At 44.9% G+C, this 18,305-nt stretch overlaps 1 protein-coding gene across 3 annotated transcripts in view; it reads right to left on the reverse strand.

Moving 5' to 3' along the window:
• Window positions 1-18,305, reverse strand: part of LOC139772695 (uncharacterized) — a 182,994-nt gene that overhangs the window by 64,703 nt on the left and 99,986 nt on the right. Inside the window, exon 1 of one of the 3 annotated variants that reach the window (XM_071706576.1) lies at window positions 3,686-3,843. The exons of the other annotated variants lie outside the window; for them this stretch is intronic. The gene's annotated coding sequence lies outside the window, so the exon portion shown is untranslated. Of the gene's footprint in view, window positions 1-3,685; window positions 3,844-18,305 lie in introns of those variants that run through there. 3 annotated transcript variants of the gene reach the window in all.

An 18,305-nucleotide genomic window follows, 5' to 3' on the forward strand; every position in this document is an offset into this window, starting at 1 on the left:
TCCACGCGACGTATTCGCGCATACGTGTACGAAACTCGAGTATAATTGGCACCTTTCCGTTCCATCAATCGACTAGTTCTTTATTGCGGAATTTTCAAACGGAATGACGTGAAATTAACCAGAAAACGCAGTTTCATCGTTGATTTGCGTCTCTGAATTCTAATGCAAAACGTCATTACGCACGAATACGTTTTTAAGTTGCAGAGGATTCCGGACGTTTCTCGAATACTACCTATGCAAATTGTTCCCGAGGCGTGAGACAAAATCACCGAGATCCGACTTTCTAATCCCTGTCGTTCCATTAATCCTAATCCTAATTGCCGTATTAAGACGACCGTGTTACAGCCGGATCCCGAGTTACACGGGATCGGACTCGCGTAAGACTCCCGAGTACGTAACTCAACGCGTTCGCGTAAACTTTCCCGAAAAATTGCAATATAAATCCGATTTCCCGGATAAGTCTCACGGTGAATTCCGCCGTTCGAAAGAATTGACGCTCGCACAAAGGCACCGGTTGGTCCGGGGGGAGGGCCCTTTACCTAAGTCGGCGGGCGATCTCCTGCGGAACACAATAGACGATTTTTACGACGCTCGGGGAGGCGAAGTCGCGCAAAATGGATTAACGTTCGACGGGGTAATCTCATAAAATGAAAGATCCTGAGTAACGAGCGAGTGATAGCGAAAGACCAGCGCACAAGGCCCCGCAAGATCGTCTATCGCCAGGGCAGCAACACTCGCCTTCCTCGTTCCTCGCGTGAGCGAAGATTGAAATCGGGAACGCCCGGATTCAATATAACGATGACAGAGCGAGATCCCGAAAACGATCTCCTCCTAACGGGTATTTCCTTGTTCGTCTTGTTCGTCAGGAATTTCGAAATTTCTATTTCTATTAAATATATCTCGGCGACCGGAGAGTTTCGAATTGAAGTGATCCCGAAGTAAAATGAGGGGAGATATCTGTTATCCGTCTGTCGGAGGCTGAACTCTCGATTTTCGGGTATTAACTCAGTAATTGAACATCGATCCCCCAATTTCGCGAAGGAGAGGAAAAGGGGAGTCGTCCCTCGTAACGTTCTAAGGAAAATATCGTCTTACTGTCATTATATATAGGTTTCTCGGAGTATCCGTTTCGGGTGAATCTATTGTTCCCCGAAAACATGGAAACGTCGGAAACGGCCGACGGTTTTCTTCTCGCGGCCGACCGCGACGTACCGTGGCCCCGTTGGCCACTCCAATTTTCAAGTTAAGCGTTCATAGATTGATGGCCGAGCTCCGTCGAGATCGACGGTCGTTTGCACGATAAATACGCGGAGGTCGCTTTCGAGGGGATCCGAGGGGCGGCCCAGGGAAACTGATGCCAACCGCCCGTACAAATATTGGCTCCTGTGTCATGGCTGGGTCCGTCGTACAACCGCACACGCACGCAGGCGCATCGTGCACGCGCACACAGTCGTCCCACCAGACACAGACGGTCTTACGGTGCTTATACGCGTGCACAGGCGAACGTATATGCACGTGCCCACGCAACCGCATGGCACACACATACACACACACACACACACACACATCTGACGCTCGCCGCAGTTGCGACCGTGTACCGGGTGTCGTACCGGAAATCCGTATCGGACCTGGTCGTCGATAAGGTCGCCGAGTTCACCTGGCGCGCCGCGTAGAGACCTTAACCGAACCGGACTAGGCATCGACGTTGAAAAATCGTCCGACCGTTTTCCATTTCGCGCGTAACAAAGGTTATCCTCCTTGCCCGCCGCTCCTGGCACCGGTATTGTGGCGAAATAATGACGAGCGGAGAGAGAAAGGGAGAAGGAGGGAGGAGAGAGAGAGAAGGAGAGAGATGGAGAGATCTCCGTTATCGGAACAACGACGTATATGGGAGCGTAGCGCAGCGGAGTAACGATCGCCGGTGCGATCGCTGACGTAACGTTCTCTTAAGTGGCGTTAAGTGAAGGGTGGTTCGTGGGGCGGTCGGGAAAATTGGGGATACTCGTCGTATACCGTCGGACGGGAAGAATGGAGTGCGTGGAAATTGAGCGTAGCGCGTCCGACGAGAGAGAAATTCCGACGGCGAAGAGGAAGAGAGATTTCTCTCTCCGCGAACAGAAACACCGATTCTCCTCGCGCGCGCCGCCCGTTTCGAAGAAACGGCAGCGCAATTAATCACCCTCCGTCCATCACCGTTACGGCGAAATCCCCGATACTCGTAATATGATATAGTGATAGCAATAATAATATACACGGTGTCTCTGGTACGACACTTTGGTGGCACGTCCCGAACATTAATTATGGCCGAAAATCCTGACACGAAAATGTCGGGGTCGCAATAGTTTTCGAGTTATAAGCGACCGAAGTTGGCCAATGAAATCGCGTAAAGTTTGCGTGTTCGGGTAATATCATATACGTAACTGCGCTTACGCACGTACACCTATTAGTTGTAGAAAAAATTCTACATCGTAATAAAATATTTATTAGACCTCATGACATTTTATTATATCTTAAGTGATACGAGAAAATAGAGTCACGTTAAGAAACATAAACGTAGATAGGCTACAAAAGATTGCGATAAAATTACGTTATGACGATAATAAATACGATTAATAATCACTTTTTATTAAATAAATTAACTGGAAAGCTATTTGATTGTATGTGCAATATTTCTTGTCCCTCTAGTTATCTTTGTACCATATGAAAAAAATCCCTGAATATTACTTTCTCTAGTGCAGCAATTTATATAATATTTACTCCTGGAAAAATATAGAGAGACCAAAAGCAAATCTCTCGAATTCTATTTAAAAAATATTTAGAAAGGAGGAGAGAGAAAAAATGAAATTTAATATTTAATATTTAATATTTAAATATTAACAATTTTCTTTTAACATATTTTCTAAATATTAATTCATATTTATTTCATGTAAATACAAAATGACATCCAAGCTATCGATTAAGCCTACTTAGAACTTCCGTTCACTCGCGTTATTCACTCAATTTATAACTTTATCCTTTTTTCCCTTAATTTTTTACCGTTTGCTTAAAACAGAAAACTTATCGCTTATAATGTATTTGATACGTTAATAAAAATTGCTATGATATTATTAGAATATCATCTCCTCGTGGTATTCTTTGCGTTTTCTGAAAATTTTACATGATGGGTATATTATACGTATATATAGTATGCGCTGATAATGCATCAAAATATGTTAAACAATCATATATCAATATATTTTATGAGCTTTGTGCATTCTCGCGTGCATAATAAATCGATAGCTTCAGGATATTAAAATTAAATTATTAAAATTAATCTATTCTAGTCCACCTATTTGAAGGTAATGGATCTATGAGATGCGGTATTTATCTGTAATATTCTCATGCTCTTAACTTTAAACATGCAATTGCATGCACTTTATATGCATCTGATATAATTTTCACAGACCCATTAACTCGAATAAGAATACACCGTAATTCATCTATATACGATGTAATAGCAGAATTAGACTGCATTATAATTACATCGAATTGCAAAATATAAATATCCGAATTATATCAATTTTCTGAACAATTAAAATTTTGAAAAATAATTATAGCGTGCATGAAATAATTATAAATGACTTGAATTATTTTTCAATATAATATCAAATTAATTTCAAAATTAATAAAATAATAAATTACTTACCTCACGATTGCTCAGCCGTTGCCACTCAGGTCTCCTCCTTCTCTCTTGTTTCTGGTTACTACTTCTTTACTAACACCAATCACTCGCGAAAGTACGGTTACGATCGCACGCACGTTAATATTTCTCCATGAAAGATGCGATTATTATAACTGAAATAATAGCTAATCAAGACGCGATGGAGCGTCTGAAAATATATATTCGGGCTGGGATTCATATGTTACTCTGCATTTTCAGTTGAAATACAATATTCACACAAACAAACTATATTTAGTTCGATAAAAACTTCAAAGTAAGTAAAGTCTAAACGTACGTGTCATCGATGAAGTAAATCATCTGTAACTTTGAATGAAAAGATCGCACGAAGTGTCTATACATAAGATCATCACCTCAGTACGTTCAAGAGTTGTCAAATGCGAGATTTGATCGATCACATATATATTATATTCATTGATTATAGTGATCGTATGTTAATGTCGTGTTTGGTATCTTTTGGTACTTGTCGCAATCGGGTTTCGAGAGATAATGAGATGATACGCGCGACTAACTACCCACTTGGGACTCGTCCGTGCGAACGACAATGCTACCTGTCGGCTCGAGATTCGACGCACGAATGGTAACGCGGCGACCTTGCGAGCATCGCGGCATCGTAAGCAAGTATGTACTACGTTACATTAAAACGAGCGCGCCAGCGTTTCAGGAGAAACGGTTGACGTGTTATAAATTCAAAATAAATACCGAACATGTATTCTGCTCTCTTTATGTTTCGCATCAATTTTGATGTACAGGCTGCTGTAGTATATTAAATTTAACACATTTATTTGAAAAATAAAATTTACCTTTGTTCCAACAAAATATTGGTCAATTTTAATTGCTTATAACCCGAAACGCCATCGTAACATTTTCGACATTTTCATATTAATATTTTCGGTTCCAATTAATCTCCAGAATACGCTATTAAAACATTACACGTTAATCGTGGTACACTCACGATTGTATGTGTGAGATGCATAATATTAATAATAAAACACGCTTATTAACAGTATATAGTAATAAATTTTTTTAAAGAGCTATCGGCTGCACGAGCCGTATGATTTAATTATAATCTGTTGAGAGCAACGGAAGCATGTTCCCGAGCGTCGTAATCGGGCGATAAAAGTACGCGGGTTAGAACGAAGGGCGAAGGATTTATACGGAGCGTGGCCGTAAACGAAGTTTACGTTCGTTCCTTTCTGTCTCGCGATTAATTTTCATCAAGTGCCCGCCGTTATCCGTGATCGCCGATATTACGCTATCGTTTACCGTGCGAGCGATTAAACTCGCATCGAGCCCTGAATTAATGTCGCCCCCCTCCTTCCCCGCGTCCCCTTGGTGCGTATGTACCGCATTATCTCGAGACGCGCGATTGGCACGGAATATGTAATGAAAGAGTAAAGCGCCCGGCGTATACGGCGCGTATCGCTACGAAAAGGGAAAAGGGAAAACTCGAGCGCGCTATCCCCCGGCGCGGCGGCCTTATCGCGCTCCATTTTTCTTCCGGAGCCCTTCAATCTCAAATTTTTGGGCGACGCGGTCACGTTACTACGCAGGGCCCCGTAGCGACAAATTACTGGCTGCGCCACGCAAAAAGTTTATCGCGACCATAAAGGCGCGTAACTTTACGTCGCAGAATGTCCCAAAAGACGTGGATCCCTGCCACGAATCTCCATACGGGGAACGTTTTCGACGTTTTAGATAGACGACGGAAAATCATCCGCAGAGATCGAGGTGGATTTCATTTTTACGCAATCTTAACTCGCTCTGGGAGTAAGGTACAAAAAGTTCTGGCGAACGCCAAAGAGTGTGTTTCTGAAATAACAGAGTTCCCCAGGACATCCCGTGTGCGCCCGTCCTTTCGTCGGGGACGCCAACGCATACGATTTACAATAATAACGAAAAAAAAAAAACGGGTGCATAAAAGGAATGGAACACAACGCCGTGTAATCCGCCGGAGTAACATCGGAAAAATTCCGCTGGCGGAAAAATAGAAGAGAATATTTTCCCCGCGCTGATGCAGGAGATTACGAAACTGTGCATTACATAACGAAATGGAAAGAATATTACAGGAGGGCACATCCCTTTCCCACCCTTTATTTGTAATATCGTAAGAACAAAATTAAAATGACGCGAACAACGCATTTTAGAATTAGCGTCGATAATAAGACCTCTGCCGCGCGCGCCGGTGCAATTAGTCTCGCCTCTTTCTCTCTTCCCCCTTTCTCTCTTCTTTATCCTTTGATTGCGCGAATTTCTCGTTCTTTAATCTTGTCTTCCCGGATCTTTATTTTACGCGGCGTGTTTCACTTTTATTTCCATTTATTTTATAGAACGTCGACGTTAAAACCCGAATCCTCTTTAAGAGAACCGACCCCAGCCAAGACGCGCACGTGCGTCTACAATTTCTCCTTATTTACCTAATAAATTTTCATCAAGCACCGTTTCTTCCCACTTTAAGGTATCTTGCGCAAACGCACTATTCGTATTGATATTTTTCCAAGCCAAGCCCTTTACTTATCAAGCGTTTTCACTTTTCCTCGGGCCGCGCCGCGGCGCCGTGCCGCAGAAATCGTACGTGGGGACCTTTCGCGTGCACCGCGGGATTTCCTTTATTTCCATACGACACGGCGCAGCACGTCGCGCTCGCGCTCTCGCTCCCGTTTCTCCCTCGGCTTACGGTATCGCATACACTACATTATGCGGTATATAGACACGGTGCCGGCGGGTGTACATAGCCACGGAGCGGCGCTTATTGTACGAGGATAATCGATAACAAGAATAACAATAATAACGCGATAAATTCGCCCCGGCATCCCGAGCTTGCCCCCCGCGCCGTCCCGCGCGCCGCGCCTCCGCCGCGGGTGCACGAAAGCTCCCCATTTTCGCCATCGGGCTGCGAGAGCCGCTTTCCCGCCCCCTTACCGCCACCTTTCCCACAAAAGTGCCTAGCGTATCGCATTATTTTGCATACCGAGAAAGAGTATCGCGGGCTTTATTACCGACCCAAACGGCCGCGCCGCGCCGCACCGGCCTGCTCGCCTCTCGCCTCGCCAGCGCCGCGCCGCGCCGCGTCGAGATTACATCGTATTGGTCCCGAAATTATGTGTGTACGGTCCACGTAAAATATTTGCCCGCCATAACGCCGCTATCCACGACGTATCGCGATGGGCGTTATATCCACGGCACACGACGACGCTCTTCCGCTGCTCGAGGGCTCAGATTATCCCGTGTAAACGGTAGAAGAAGCCCGGGGATCTTGACTTTGGAATTCTCACGGCTTCTGCATCGCTATTCTTTCACCGAGAAAATAGAGGAGACCCCCGCGCTCCTCGGATATTCTTGATATATAAAATTTCTATATACGAATATAATTGGATTGGTCGGTCGCTTAATTTGGTTGGGTGTGCTTGAGTACATATACTCATATAACTGTAACATTTTAAGGAGACTCCTTATTATTGAGAGCCGTCCTCGAGGATGGAAGCCACTCGACTAGGACTACTAGGAGCCAACAGTAGACGATAACTGCAGCGAATGGCTGATGAACAAAAATTGAAAGCGGTCACGCGAGCGATCGCCGGAGATTTTTACAACTTTATCGGGAGCCGATCTCGAGAATAAAATTCTCGAGACGGTAGAAATGTGTCTGTAAGAAGCGCGACCGAGAGAGGTCTACCTCTGGTATATTCAAGCGAAATGACGTTTAATATCCCTCAACTTGGAGAAAACTGTGTCGCACGTGGTAGAATCGCTCTTCTAACTTCCGCGGTATTAACGTGGGAATCTTATTCTTCGCTCCTGGAAATCTTTATACGCGAGCGAAGAGGTTTGCACCTGCTGCTGGTCTGTCACCGCGGCAATCGAAGATCATTTTCAATTCCGGCGCTATTACCAGCGACGAGTTTTACGAGTCGGTCATTCGCGGAAGCAGAAGTCTATCGGGTCGACCGGATGCACTAAAGATCGGTTAATCACAAGTGCGGTTTATTAGATTTTTATTTCTTAATTCCTTATGCATTGTGATTGAGGTCATGATCTAGACTCTAGACTAATAGAAAGATGGACAGTAATCAAGATGAATAAACCATGGCTGTGGATACAATTTGTCGTCGGAAGTGAACGAAATTTTCACGTTGCGAAAACGTGCGAAAATACAAGATGCAAAAAGCAAAGAGCGAATACAGGACTCGTCAGATGTAAAAAAATATTCTGAACAAATTGAAAAAGATACGAATAACTACGTAAACATATATGAATAAACTTATTACGCACATTGACAGTTTGCCAAATATATTACCGAGCGCCTCGCTGATGCGACGTATTGCATTTTATTCCTTATTCCTCTCGCGTATATTATTCTTTCATCATGTCACGACCGCGTGCATCCCCGGTGGGAATTCATCGTCGGTGGTGGACACGACGCAGCCTCCCGGGTTCCCCCGTGGCACTCGCCGCGGCGAATTAACGCGCGCTAAACTAACGTAAAAATATATTCGCCGCCGGCGCGGCATCTCGCGCGGCGGGCGCCGCGCCGGCGATATGTCTGAATTACGTCGACGCGGACGTCGTTCCACGAGTGACGTATATACAAAAATTCGCCGGTAACGCGCGATACGTTTACGCGATTTTTTTTTCAGGCGAGAAGAGAAACGGGGGGGGGGAAGGACAGACTGTAACGGAGTAAACCGAGTCCAGGCGTCCGCGGACGCGATTTTGTCCTCGTGTCGTCATCATTTTCGTAACGGCGAAAATTGCGGGAGGACCATGGCGTATCGAGCTCGGCTCGGCTCCAGCCCGCCAAGAACGGGCGAAATTAATTATCGCTGGAAATACAGTGCGCTCGCGCTCGTTCGCTCGGAAGCTCGTCTGTTTAGCGTGAGCGCGGACACGTACGTGCGTGCATAACGTTCGTACAATGGAGCGCGTTAATGGGCGCCGCTGCAGTTATCATCCTTCCCTAGACCGGCGTAGCCCACGGCGCACTTATTACCCGTCCCTTCGCCACCCTCTGAAGCGTGCCTATTCTGTCATGTACATGCGAAACTGCGCGAGGTGTGTGTCGAAAGTCCTGAAACTTCTTGACGAATCTGGAAAGCTGCTGCTGCTGCTGCTGCTTTCCATTGCACGTTGAAAATTCTGGCGATGCACAAATTTTCACATCATTGTCGAGAGAGAGAGAGAGAGAGAGAGAGAGAGAGAGAGAGAGAGAGAGAGAGAGAGAGAGAGAGAGAGAGAGAATCGCGAGTTTCAAATTTTATACCAATTAAGGAAGTATAATTATCTAGTGTAATACGTATCGACATTTAAAGCTACAAAATCGCCAGTACCTTGACAATGGAGTATTCTAGATATACTTTTTTTTCGTTCTCCATATCCACCACGGGTGGATCCCTGCAAATGCCGGGTGAACATGTTCGCCGTTCATTGAGGGAATGCGGCTATAGTCTGCGAATGCGGGAGAGCCCGAGTTTCGCGCCGATGCTATTAACGTACCGCGTACCGCGCTGTACACGCGATGTTTTACGTCCCGCGAATAAAAGGCTCGCGGACGCGAACGCGAACGCGGACATCGTCCGACGACGGGGACATAACTCGACGCTCGACGAGGATTTCGCGGTAATGAAATCGTCATAACACTCCTCCGGCAATAGCGCTGCTTGTAATGCGCTTTTTAATCGCCCGCGACTACAATACGGCCGATTGTTATCGTTATCGCGTCCGCGCGCGCAGTAAAGCGTCCGTGCGATAACTATCGGCGATAATACTGCTATTAGCGGGCGAACAATCGACCACTGTTTCATCGACTGCGCGCGCGGGTCTGGAGGTTTAAGAGGAAGGTCCCAAAACAGCGGATCATCGAGACAATCTATTTGAAGATTCATGCCATTTCACGCGTTCTGTGTAATATGTAAAATATTATAATAATTAATATTGGTATTATAATAAGTAATTTTAAAATATTATAATAATTAATGTAGGTATATAATTTAATAAAAATATTTTAATAATTATTTTTTATGTTCTTTTATACACATACCATAACTCTCTCCTCATCCTTAGATATGCTCTTTGTATATCGAAGATACAGGATCCCTAAATGTCTGAAGCCAGCATTGACCGCGCAAATCGAATTACTACAGAAAACGCAAGACGCTACGAGAGCGCAATGTTTAACTTCTCGACGTGCACCGCGATACAAACACACGTTCACACAGACGGCAAGCCGCTACAGAGCCGTGTGTTTAATCTTATAACAACGTTAATTTCATTCTATGAGCTATGGCTGGTGCATACGTCGCAGTGCAAATAGTTGAAATCGAGCCTCTCGTGACATCTGCGACGTGTAATTTCGCACAATGACCCACTTGCCACGTCCAGATTTTATCATCAACGGCACATCAGGCCTCTCTTTTATTCCCGATAAATATCGTAAAACTCCGCATGCAGAAATACATAAAGTACAGTTTCCGAAAATTTGTATCGATCCTCGAATGCGGGTCAACTAATTTAAATAATTAAAAACGCGGAACAAATCTCGCTTTTCATACGAGATTTTCGCTTTTAATTTCTTAATTGCCGGCTACAGTCGTCAAAATTCGTGATACATAAATAAATCATCGATTAAAATATTAAAAATCATCAATATTTAATGCTCCTTTTTTCGTGTTATATATAGAGGCTAAGCGTTCCCGGGAAAAATAGTCGTCTCGGAAGTCGCCTCTTGTCATTCTCATTTTTCACAATATTTTGCTCTCGCCTGATTTTTTCCGATAAAGGAGCGATAAGTCAGATGGAAGAGGACACCGGTGTTTCCCGCTGAAAGCATCAATGATGAAAAAAATAGCAGTTGACCCGCTATAAGCGTCACTCGGTACGCGACGCGCCGTGCGAGGCATCGACTTTAACGCAACTTTGCTCGTCGGCTGCATTACGACGCACGCGGCCGCGGTAAATAATAAACAAAGGCGCGGCCGCAAAAATATGTGTCGCGCTGGCGCTGGCGCGACACGATTTTCACGGGGGAGAGAGAAAAAAAGAGAGTACAGCCGCGCGCGCAATCGTTAATACGCGTTCGGAGTAATTTAATCGAGCGCATAGCTGATACGAATTTTGTGCTCGTGACCCCGCAATATAATTACGGCTGTCCACGCGTATGTATCGGCGAATACGTTAAAGATGCATGACGTTATCGTAGATCGTAATGTCGTGCGTGCGTATTAACGTCGGAAAGCCCGTTTGCCCGAGCGTGTATCGTATCGATGGCAATTATAATTTAACATCCGGACATTGTCGCCGCGAATCGTCGACCCGTTGTTACGTAATCAACTATAAAAAGCTTACGGTTAAAGTTTCACGTTACCACTGGAGAAATAACTATCTGGCGTACTATATGCACACGTACGAAACGCGATATGATAAAGGGTCAAAGCGATGATCATACGCAGAATTATGCGCGCGTGCATGAGAGAAAGAGAGAGAGAGAGAGAGAGAAGTGCACTAAAAAATTACCGCGTGCACAGTACGCGCGCGCATTCGAGGGAAATTGCAATTAGTGGTATTACGGTGTATTATGGTAATACAGTGTCACGGCATATGGCAACGTCGAGGGTTAACGTTGAACGCGACGTCATAATTTGTCATCGATTCTCATTAACGTATCGTCGCTGCACTCGGCCATTGATCTTCGTCAATAATTGGTGCATACGCGATCGGACTTGATTCCGGCCTTAATTGCATTTCCATCCTCCTCTCGGAGATAACGGTGTGTATCGCAACCGGCACCGAAATGCCGGCGTGGCGTGGCGCGGCGCGTTTCATACGCTCTCTCACAAGGGAAAAATACACCCGTGCGGGAACATACGACGTGTATTTCGCACACATTCCTCCTCCGCCCGCGGACTGAACCGTTTTCGACGTAACGATTTTGCAAAATACCGGAGGGGGGTTCTGTGCATGAGCGCGTGTGTGTGTGTCTCTGGGTAGGAAATGTTACGACCGTACATCACGTGGCTGACGTTGGTTCACGAGAGCGAGAGATACTTCCGCTACGAATTATCATTAATGAATTGTAATTACTATGCAATATGTAGCGCAATCATCACGCGCTCGCGCTCGCGTCCGTTTCATTCGCTGATAGGTTTTCATAGAAATATGGGTAATTTACACGATTTATACGCGGATGCGCGAGCCCGGTAAAATGAGCTCACCGGACTGATTTACACCAGAGCTGTGTTTAAACAAGCCATCGTTTTCCTAATGAGATTTTAAAATAACATCGCGGCGCATCGATTTCGTTTAATATCGATTTGCACAATCGAGGCGACCGCGACGTTGAGTAATCGTGCTAATTATTACCCTTTGAGTGCGCCAAGGTCCGCGGAAAAGTGCACATTGAAGCGATGAAATATAAAATAAGCGCGAATGTAACGCTTATACGAATATGACAAGGTAATTGGATTTAATTTTTTAACGCAATTTTCCTGTGTCGAGAAGCATTGTACTTCGTGCCGCCACCATTCGACGTACACACTTCGAAGGCAGCGCGGAAAGCTCGAGTGTCGAATCAGCGGGAAACGACAGCACAGAAAATACCGTCTCTCGATACCTTGATGTCAGAGAGAATTTTTTTCTCCTTCTACTTTGCGCGCGATCGATGTCTCGTTAGAACGCGCGTTCGAAATAAATATCGTACTTTGTAATATGGAGAGAAGACAGGCTCTCTGGCGTAGTTTGCAAAACAAGTAATGCGATATACATAATAAACTGTAACAGCGCATGTTGATCGCGAAAATGAAAGAGAGAGAAAGAGAGAGAAAGAGAGAGAGAGAAGAACGCATCGCGTCGAGCCGATATTCGCGGTTGTCTGTTCGTATCGGCGATCGCTGTAAAATAATTATGTCGGCCGCCGCCCCAAACGCGACGCCGAGGGAATTGTTATCGAAATGTAATATAAATTTAATATCGATTAAATATTCACGACGTTACGCTTTCGCCAGGTACAATTTACCGAGCAATTATCAGTTTGTACGGTGCATATCGGGCAGTGTCCGTGGTACCATCGATAATATTCGCTTGGCCGGTGGCGATTTTAGTTCTTGCTCGCGCTCCGGAAAATATTCCGCGCGGCCTGCGGCTATGATATTTATTGACATTGCGCATTGTAAAGTGCATTGTTTAAAAGGACGCCTCTTCTCGGGAGGATAGCCGTGACAAGGCACGTAAAACCGGATCCACATTGTCCGAACACGCTCGCTCGGATCAAATCTTCCTGCAAACAACGTCGGGAAATATATTCCTTGTTATATCCACCGATATATTGTTATACCGGTGCCTGTAGTATACGTATTATTATATATAACTTTTTGAATATTATATATTCGTTACTTTTTTTGACATGGGTTCTCCCTCCCGACTCTGCCCCTTTCATTTCGCCGCTACGTGATTTATCAAATCTCATTATTTTTTATAGACTCAACCAGTATTGTACATATATTTTTTATCTTAGGGTCTGTTTACGTTCTACGTATTTCATGTTTTGTTCTACGATCTGTCTATTTTTATGTCCCGTTCGTCGTATTTCGTTTTACGTTCTGTCCATCTTGCGTTCTGATTATCGTGTTTTTTTATTACAGATGGGCGTCGTAACAGCAGTATTGCGTCATGGCAGCCTCATCTATTACGCGTACGACATCTTTTTCATTCATTTCTCTCGTTAATTATCCGACTTATCAATCTTATATTTACGTAATACAATTATTATAATTATAAAAATTGTTATTATATTGAAAAAATTATATTATACCGTATAATTGTTATATTGGAAAAATTATAACAAAGCAAACCGCGAGCCTTTTACTTTTTAGAAGTTACTACGTGAGCATTTGGGAAATAGACGGATTTCCTCGGTAATGCGAGCGGTGATCAAGAGGGAACGAACGCTGGTCCCTAACAAGGCGGTAAACCAGCGAGTCATCAAATCATTCGTGTTCAGTGCGATCGGCATTTTGAAACCGCGAATACGAGGGTGGACAGGGTATTCCCCTAACATTTTCACTCGAATAATATTAAAGCGCTATATCCGTGACCATTTCAGTGGCTCAAGTTTCGTAAAATGATATTTCAGCAATTAATCGTATAACAATGGAATCGCGTATATGTAGAGTTCGGGAAATAACGTGACCGTTCCCACCTTGTTAATTTGGCGAACAGGGCAGCGACAATTGTTGCAAACAGCAGGAAATCACGCGTCACTGATGAGACTCTTATTGTCCCGCCGGTGCACAATACGAATGCATCTTAACGATGCGGGCTCGTCATAACGTAAATTGTAAAACACACGATACTGTTGACGTGTGCGCGTCGCGTCACAAAAGACCGGCGGCCGATACGAGGCTGACAATCTCGTTTTACGCTCCGTGCGTGACGCTCGACGCAGTTATATAGCGACGTTTTATTATAGTGCCTTTCATTAGGGACCGCGGTAAACATAAAAGACGCGTATACGCGAATTATTATCTAGAACGAAAATTTCCACGCTCAAACGGCCGTTTTGTCGCGCGCGAATATTCATGTGTGTGGGAAAGATATCTCGTTTAATTTACTTATTCCTCCTCTGCGCGTTACTATAAGAGAATAATTGTCCGCGACGTCGAAATGCTGTTGAAGCAGCATTAAAAGTCATAACTTATAACAAAATAATTGGAACGATGAAAAACACACATAATCCCGACAGATACGACAGAGTTGGATGACATTATGGCGTAAGGTAAATACCGCGAATTTTCAGTAATCACTTAATGCAGCCTGCCATGAATTATTACTCCCCCGTGACTGCCCGCAATTCCGAAAATGTGCTTGTAACGCCGTTACATCGATCGCGGATCGACTCGCGCGCGTCGCCCCCGGGACGATTTCCGCCGTCGGGCGAGACTTAGGAATTTATCGGACACCCGCGGCGACTTCGCCGGGAATTTTATTAACGGAGATTCGACGGTTGTTATACAACCGGACGGCTGCTCGGCTGGCGCGGCGCGGCGCGGCGTATCGGCGCGCTCGCAAATTATTTAGAGGGCACGTAGAAACTCGCGACCCGGGCTTGTCCAAATTGATTGCTTCCGATACACGATCCTATTTCGCGTATCCGAGAAAGCGGCCTCGCAACACGGCCATTTTCCCGTCCCAATTTATATAACGGGGTCGTCGAAAAAGTCCGAAAACGACCTGTTTTTATAGAAGCGTACAATATGTTCGGAGCAACGTGCAGGGGGAGACGGACGCGGGCGGTAGAGGGACAGAGAGAGAGAGAGAAAAAAAAATATATATATAGAAGGAGAAAGAGAGAGACATACGAGAGAGCTTTTAAGGGCGCGCGGGAAGCACTTAAAGCTTCTCCGCGCGATGTTGATACAGCGCGTCCGTCGCACGTTAAGCCGCATCGCGATGTTTTACATAATAATATCCGCGCGGCAATACGCGGACGATCCGCTCGTCGTAAAATACCGCGGCGTAAGCACAACGGAATTGTCATAATACGTTATGAATAATAATAGGCCGCGGCCGTAATCCGGCTATTAATGCGAACGGACGCCGCGCGTCGACGACGATCTCGGCGGATCCTGGCCGTGGCGGAGGAGCGTGTCGATATAGTTTTCGCGGTGATATCGATGTCAAAGGGGAGGAGGGTATCTAGGTTATCCGCGCTGTATTTCGAATATTTACGACAGACGCGCGACAATTGCGTCAATCGATCGTTTTTAAAGATCGTGTCAAAATGTCAAGGGTGCGCGCGATAAGAGTAGGCATCTTGTCGGGACTGGCTGTTATATAACGATATGGATTATGTAACGCGGAAGACAAGTGACGCCTTTAGTAATTGATATTTACACACTGGTAATTTACTAATTAGTGCTTGCATATTAATAATTTAATAATTAATATTTGCGCATTACCGCGATGATAGGTAGTCGATATCGCTTCGACTATAATTTCCAGCTCTCATTTGCAATACACCCGGTGTGATATGATTGCAATACCAGAATACATGATAATAAGCGCTTCTAATAAAAACTTGGACTAATTCGCCATTTTTTTTCTATTTCTATACATTGAAGAGTTTACCGATACAGTTTACGTGATGATATCGATGTCAAAGGGGAGGAGGGTATCTAGGTTATCCACGCTATATTTCGAAGTTTTACGACAAACGTGACAATTGCGTCAATCGATCGTTAAAAAAAAAAAAAATAAAAAAACGTCAATTAAACGTTAATCTGGCGAAGGATTATGATCTAGCAAGAGATACGCGTTCTGAAATTTGAATCGTAAAATATTAAAATATGCTCCGTTAAATCCTCATCTCGAGGACGCTGGCGACGTCGCGCGTCGCCGCGATTATTGTTTCGAGAAACAGAGTCGTAAGTCCATACTGTCAATTTCGACACGCCGCGCCGCGCGCCACCGCGCCGTTAATGAGGCTGTCGCAATTTAGACCGGGTCCGGGTTGACTAACTCCGCTTAATGATTCCCCCTGTCCCTCGCTAGATTTCTCACTGTCCCTCTCCCGCCAACGTAATTCACCATCTGCCTATAATATGGAGAGAGACGGAAAATTCAGTTAACTCGACGGATGATCGCTCCGGGTGTAATTTACATTCTAACGGGGGCCCAGAATTACGGGCATTTCCGCCGATTTGCTCGGAAACTCGTCGTAGAATTATCGATGAATTTTCGCGCTCTTCAGTCGGTTCGGAAAAATTCAATTACCAATCCGGATACAATGAAACACACCTCGCTGACGCTGACGCTGTGAAAGAAATAACTCGACATATTTCCAACGGCTCTTCTTTCGCGCGGCGCGGCTTTATTCTCGCGCAACACGCGAAACGCGGACGCAATCGCGATTTTACCGTTTATTAATCGACAAACAGTATTCTGGGTCGTGTAAAGCCGGGACGATTAAACGGCGTTAAATGAGAAAATATAAATTAAACGCGAATCAATCGGTGCAAATTTACCGCGGCCCTTTTTCGAAAGAAACAATACACTCGTTGTCGCCAATTTTCCTCCTTTGTCACTCCGTGAACGGGGAAAGCTTACAAAAGCGCACAGTTATCGACGACGGTGCGTCAATAAATGCGACAGCATCGATCGACTGCCTACGTTCTCTCCTTTGTAAATATTTTGCAACAACAAGCGTCGCCGCCGCCGCGCCGTGTTGTACAATACGCGCGCCGTAATCGGACGCGCGCACGCAAAATTACCCGTCTGCGATTCCGTCCCGGATGATTCGCCGCTAATAATATAATTAATGTAATGCCCGGCGCGATCTGGTTATTTAGCCTGTGCAAATTTAACCGAACGTTTCGCGCCGTATTTACGCGCGGACGCGTGTACGTTCCGCGTGCGCGCGCGCGCGCGCGCGAGCACACACACGTGTCATCGCTCGATCGCGAGGGCTTGTCGCTATATGTAGGAAACGTTACAATGTGTACCGTGTATCGACTGTGTATTTTATAACACGCCGAATAAAAGCACTATCTCGTTTGTAAAAAAAAAAAAAAAAAAAAAAAAAAAAATATTACTTTCATAGAGCGAGACAAGCGGCGCGGTGATTGCCGCTATACTTCAAAGGCTACCCCGCGGTCCAAACGCAGTTCCGTCGCGATTTCCAGAGTCCACTTAGTCGGAAAAAAAGGGGATATTTCTGGCCTCGTTGATAATTACCGCGAGTCAAGTAATAATTGTCCGATCGCGAATTGCGCCGCGTCAAAGCGAGAAGCAAACATTTCCATTATAATATCGGGGCGTTATCGAACTTTGCGTTTTATTTGATAGCTGTAGTTATAAATTGAGGAAGGTACGGTGTCAGATACGTTGCTCGGTAACGGATGCAAATAAATCTCGTCGATAACGACGTTGCTTTTACGGCGGGACGATGCATTTTTTATTTAACGGATCGAAAAATGTTATTTCCGTTAAGCCTTAATCGCGATTAGAGAAAATACCGAGAGGGGACTTTTGTACCTGAATAATATAACCCTCTTGATTCCGCAATTTATCCTCTCTAGCGTGCAGGGCATTGCGCTCAAGAGAGACAAAGGTAAAGGTCAAAGTACTGATTTATTTTCGGGACGATCAAATCAACGTTAACAAGGTATAAACGAATGCAGCTCTCCAATTGTGGAATAACAGACTCGGAGACGCTCGAGTAAATTCTTTATGATGAAAATCGGGATCAACATTCAAAATTTATCCGCAAATAGCCGATGCGACAAACGGCATGTCACGGAATTACATTTCATCGTGTTACAAACGTTTGCCGCTGTATCATGCGCTATATGCGACACAGAATCAACTGATATTTTTCCCGGAATACCGTCCTAGTGAATTACGCATATCTCTCTCGATTTTTAATGCCATTGATACCTGAAAAATACGCGTTCTTTTATTCGCATTTAATTTTTTTAATCCGCTGTCCCGGCTGTCCGCAAACGTATCGTCGAATGATGAAAATCAGAGAGGGAGACGGACACTTCCGACTGTTTGCTTCCTCTGTTATTACCGTATCGCGTAGCACAGCCCAATTCAC

Source organism: Temnothorax nylanderi, unplaced genomic scaffold, assembly GCF_030848795.1.
Source record: "Temnothorax nylanderi isolate EJ_2023f unplaced genomic scaffold, tnyl_v1.0 TNYL_tig0052_pilon, whole genome shotgun sequence".
NCBI classification, from domain to species: domain Eukaryota; kingdom Metazoa; phylum Arthropoda; class Insecta; order Hymenoptera; family Formicidae; genus Temnothorax; species Temnothorax nylanderi.